This window comes from Pteropus medius, unplaced genomic scaffold (assembly GCF_902729225.1).
Source record: "Pteropus medius unplaced genomic scaffold, Ma_sr-lr_union100, whole genome shotgun sequence".
Taxonomy (NCBI): domain Eukaryota; kingdom Metazoa; phylum Chordata; class Mammalia; order Chiroptera; family Pteropodidae; genus Pteropus; species Pteropus medius.
In genome coordinates, this window is record NW_024340848.1 from 5,587,203 (window position 1) to 5,593,196 (window position 5,994).

The 5,994-nt window shown below is 33.7% G+C and overlaps 1 pseudogene; it reads left to right on the plus strand.

Moving 5' to 3' along the window:
- The first annotated feature begins 3,679 nt into the window (after window positions 1-3,679).
- Window positions 3,680-3,798, plus strand: LOC120582713 (uncharacterized; annotated as a pseudogene).
- Window positions 3,799-5,994: the final 2,196 nt, after the last annotated feature.

Below are 5,994 nucleotides of genomic sequence, written 5' to 3' on the forward strand. Positions count from 1 at the left end.
TAACAATTTCAAAAAAGAACTAAGAAACAATAGCACAAATATCTGGTGAATTCTTTTCAGTTACTTAAATCTCCAAGCTCAAGGTCATAGATGTTTTAACACTCAAGACATAGCAAGGCATTAAATTGAAACTATTATTTAGGATGGTATCAAAATGCCCAAAGTTATTTTATTTTTATTTTTTTATATTTTATCCCCATTTAAAGATGATTTTTCATGTCTTCTCTATTATAAAGGTGAAAGAACACAAAGCTTAGGAATCTTTGTCCTATCCTGGCTTCGCCTTTAGATAGCTGTGTGGCTACAAGATAAGCGATTACAAAGGAGATAGACTAGATAATTTGTAAAGACCCCTCTAGTTCCAAATTTTTTTCAAAACATTTATAATGTTCTCATCATAATTGTTGGTGCTTCAGTGGTGATTCTCTGCCCAGGAAGCTAATGCTATACTGGGATACTGCATATGCCAAAATCTATGAAAGGAAAAAAGGAAACTCTTAAGCTTTACTACATGTCTGTATTTTCACATATGTTATATAATTTAACAAGTCTATAGGATACTTATGCTTATAGAAATTTTGACTTAGAAAAATGATACATTTCCAAGTTCAACCAGTCAGCTAGGTGCCAAAGTCAGGTTTTAAATTTATGCTTAAAGAGCTCCAAAGTCAACATGCTTTCCTCCACACAGCTCCCCTATACATTAACTTTCTCTAGGAAATTTAAAAATGTTGAAATATTTTCCACACTTCACTTTATGACAAAGGAGAATGTGAACAATGGCATTTCTCTTAAACTCCAAGCTCCTTGAAAGCAATATTTTATGTCACTCTGCATCAACAGGGACAATGATGGTATCTCACACATTTTATATTTTCAAAAAATACTAGTAGAATAAATGAATTAATTGCCTTATAAGTGATAAATGACTGAAAAATTTATCTTAAGATTTATTTAATGTTTGTCTGAAAAAAATATAATTATTTTTTACTATTGATAATTTTTTCAAAATTTGTATATTATTCCAGAAAAAATATTGTAACATTTAAAAAAGAAAAATTTCAAGAATTGTATGTTCAAATATTTAAAAGGCATAATTTTAATATCAATGTCCATATTGGACATACCAGAAGTCACAGCTGTAATTAAAATAAAATATAATCAATTTTGATAGGTTCCAATGATCTATTCTATCAGATAATTTGTTAGCATCCACGAACATTGCTTTCTTAGAAAACCTTCAGTGACTGAACATTTAATCTAAACATATCTCTATATGAACTATTGAGACCAAACATGAATCAATAATTTGCTTAACATTAAAAAGTTCAACTTCTCTACATTAATATCTATCTTGAATGAAACACTTCTTTATTTTGAGTTGATGTAGAAGAGAGTACCAATCTCAGTTTTATAATTCTGGAGGTTATCACTATTTGTATAAAAGAGTTATAATATCATGTAAACGAAATTAGTTTTAATCTACTTTTGTGAAAATGTTTCAAAATATCAGTTTTTAAGCCATTTTATTATTAACTTAGAAACTAAAACCTTAAAAAAAAAAGAGGTGTTACCACTGAATAAATTTGATAGCATAGTAGAGTACTTCACATTTTAAATTCATTTTATAAAATACATTACTCATTTTCTACTGTTTTTACCTGATTCAGTTCTTATTAACCTCAAGGCATTGCTCCTATCCAAGTGAAAACTATATTATAATTTGCCCCAGATTTCCAATGGATACTAAGGAACTAAAAGGACATCTGGAAAAATAAGGCATATTGAACTCGTAATTACCACACTTACAGTCTAAAGACATAACCGTACAAGGACAAATGAAATGGGAGAACAGGTGACATAGCCACAAAATTTTGCACATTGGAAAACAGAAGCTGTGATAAGGAATCAGCAGACCCAGATAAGTTGAAACTCAAACACGCAGTGAAATAAGCCAAGTAACAACCTAATTTGCAATGGATACAGAATATTGATCTAACAAAATTATGATACAGCAGAATTGGAAGGAGGAGAGATAAAAATAATGTGTTTGGTTGAGCTGAATCATCTTTCGTAGGAGGAGGTCAACATCTAATGCTTAAAATTGAAGAAGCAAAGAGGAGCGATAAAAACATTAAAGATATGGAAATGATAGTGAAGCTAATAGGTTTTTAAATAGTTGAAAAAATTAGTTGCCTCTGAGGAGCAGGAAAGTTAGGGTGAGAACAGGGCAATGTTGCTCATGCTAAGATGTATAGAATATGTGTAGATACGTGCATCTTTAACTGGAAAAAAAAAAACAACAAAAACAACAAAAGCAAATAACTTATTTTGCTGTTAATAGCGATAGGATTATTCTAAAGCCTACATATACATGTAGTTCTCTAAAGAGCTTTATTTTTTATATCACATTTATCAAAACTTTGCAATAGACTGAACACTCTCACGAGAGTTAGAATTGCTAAATACTTCCTTTCCCACTAACAATGTGTGACCTTGGACTAGTGACTTAACCCTTTAAAAATCCATTTTCACCTATCTAAAAATTGTATAGTTATTAGTTGACATGTTAAGACTCCTAGAACATAAATTTTATTGCATAATAACATTATGTATCTAATCCTTTAATTTTGTTAAAAAATAGGTTTCATTTATATTAAAAATTACCTATGCTTTTTCCTTCCTCCTGTTCCTCCCTTGTCCTTTTGCCTTAGGCTTCTCTATTCACATTGTTACACCTGGGTGCTGCTCCTACCAAATGAGACAAGGTGGGTGGGAGCGGACCAATATCAATATTGAACCGGAAAATGATATCAATACACTGTGTATCTAAAAAAAAAAGTCACCAAGGAAACAGACTCTCAAATACAGAGGACAATCTTGTGACAGCCACAGGGGAGAGGGGTGATGGGGGTGGAGGAGCTGGGAGAAAGCATGAAGGGTTAAAGAAGTACAAATTAGTAGTTGATAGATGATCGTGGAGATGGGGAGCATGGCATATGGAATGCAGTCCACAGTAATGTAATGGCTGTGTGTACAGCCAGAGGGAAGATAGAGTAATCAGAGGGATCGTTTCATAAACTATATAAATGTCTAACCACTGTACTGTATACTCGAAACAAATAATTAATAAAATTAAAGTCATCAAGAAAAACTTTGTTAGAAGAAATACGGTGTAGTAAAGAATTTGGACTCTAAAGGTTAATTGCATGGGTTCAAATCTCAGCTCTACCACTGACTAGCTAGCTCTTTGACAAGCTACTTCTCTCTCTGCTCCTGTTTCAAAATCTTTAAATTGAGGTTTATAATAATACCTCCTAAAATTTCTGTGACCATGAAAATATTTGATCTATTTAAATCCTTAGAATAATGTCTGGAGAACGGATGCCACAATCTGATGTTAACTTTATTAAGAGGTGTATTACTGGTGCAGGAATGAGTTTTTATTCTTACATTAAGACCTTGGTTCCTTAAGTGCAGATTTTTGACTTTTGGTTAATTCATATTCTAAAGCCACTACAGTTCATACATCTCCACTGGATGCTTAGTAAACATGAATTTACAATGATAACATGATTCATTAGAACCTGAATTCAGAATATTTGAAATTGCTTTTTTTTTTTTTTGCTAGTTGTTAATTTTGAGGATTTAATTGCACAGCTTAAAAGTAATGTGTATTGTCTACAGCCGTGCTACCCTGAACGAGCCCCATCCTGTCTAATCTCAGAAGCTAAATAGGGTGGGGCCTGGTTAGTACTTGGATGGGAGACCACCTAGGAAGACCAGGTGCTGTAGGCGTAAAAAAATAAATAAATAAGAGATTGTAAGCTTACAAGGTCCTTGCAATCTGTGAGGTCAACCAAGGGTTGCCTCACCTAAAAATAAAATAAAATAAAAATAATGTGTATCTTGGGAAAAAAAAACATATTTACAAAGGGCAGGTAAGAATGCATAGAAAAATTGATCATGTGCAAAATCAGCATGCCAGATGGCATAACTCAGAGAACATTAATGGAAGTAGCCAGTGTATCTACAATATCACTTATGAATTCTTGTTTGAAAATTGTAACAGCCTCCTAAAAAGTCTATTACTTCCAATCACTCATATATATACATCTGTACATGGAATCCTTTCACGTATAGTTCTAATCATAACAGTACCCTGTTCAAACATCTTCAGTGTCTCCTTACCTACTATAGGAAATGAATTTCATCAGCTTGATCTAAATACCAGCACTTTATGAATCCTGGCTTGCTTTACCCTAGCACATGCAATTTTTCTTTTTAGCACTTTCACAGTATTTTATAGTTATAGTTTAATACTTCTTATATTGTCATAGATTATCTGTATTTGTCTACTACTAGAAGGTAGCTTCATGGAGGACAGAATCTCAGCTTGTAATTTTTTTAATCATTCATAAAATTTGCTAAAGTGCTTTGAACATAATGTTTATATTTATTGAATTAACTTATACTGACCACCAACACTTCTACAAGTTTTGCCCTCTTTCAAGTAGTCAGAGATTTTCAAAGTTGTACATTTTTTATGCTATAAGCACAAATGATTTTCTAATATCAAATGCTTAAAAACTTAATAATTAAGTCAATTTTAGAAGACAGTCAACCAATCATTAATCCCAAAAAATAATTATTAGAAACCTATTTTATGTTTAAGTTACTGAACTAACACAAGTAATTGGGTTATCAAATTAGAACCACATGAATCAGAGATCTTGCCTGTTATAGTTTTCTTTTGCTACTGTAACAAATTATCACAAACTTAGTGACTTAAATGAAAACAACACATTTTTAATCTTACGATTCTGAAGTCAGAAGTCTGAAACAGGTTTCGCTGGGCTAAAATCAAGGTGTCTGCAGAGCAGCACTTCTTTTGGAGGCTCTAGGAGAGAATTTATGTTCTTACCTTTTCTAGCTTGTAGAGGCTACGTGCTCTCAGCTCTATTTCTCCATTTTTGAAGACAGCAAAGTTCAATTGAGTCCTTCTCATGCTGCTATGTCTATAGTTCTCATCTGCCTGCCTCTTCTACTTATAAAGATCCCCACGATTGCCTCAAACTGACCCAGGTGATCCAAGATCTCTCCCCATATCAAAGTCAGCTGATCACGATCATAATTACATCTGCAGCTTAGTTTCTCTTTGCCACAGAACCTAATATATACACAGGTGCTGGGGTTTAAGACGTGGGTCTCTTTGGTGGGCCAGTATTCTGTCTCCCACAGGTAGGATCAAGATTTACTAATGATTGAAAGAATACAAGCAATTAAGAGATGCATTTGATTATGTACTATGTACAAATGAAAGCAATCTGAGATTTGAATAGAACAGATATTTAAGTTAATAACAGCAAAGCTTAAACTACTGGGGAGTTATGATCCACAACTTATTATTGAAGATATGTATTATGGGAATGACTCTGACTTTGAGAACACCTACCAGGAGTGGATGAGGCGTTGCAGAGCCTTCTTGGAGAAGGTTTGCTAGCTGCGTCTATCCTTGCTGCAGCCCATGGCTGGCGCTCACATCTCCACGTTTCTCAGTAGGGGGTCAGGTGTAATAATGTTCCATAGCTCAAAGCCAGTGCTATTTCTTCAGTTGACCTACTGCTGACCTTAAAAAAATAATTGTAGATGGGAATCAGTTGTTGTGTTTCACAAAAGAATAAATCTTTTAAGTTTAATGGGGCACACAAAATGTTTTACGGGGCACATGAATTGTTCTTAGATTAGTGAAACCTCGTACTTTGCTCAGTTACAAAAAAAAAATTGTAGAATAACCAAATAGAACATAATGCTGTTAAAATGTTACTCTAAGGGCCAGCATGTGAGACTTGTACGTCATCACTCTACCTCTTTCCTAAATTTGTGTGGATGACCTGAGGGTGGACGCCCTCTGTCCTCTGCACCTCTTTAAGCCAGGCCTGTCATTGAGTAACAGTAGTCTCATCCACAAGAGCTCACAGCTGAGATGAGAAG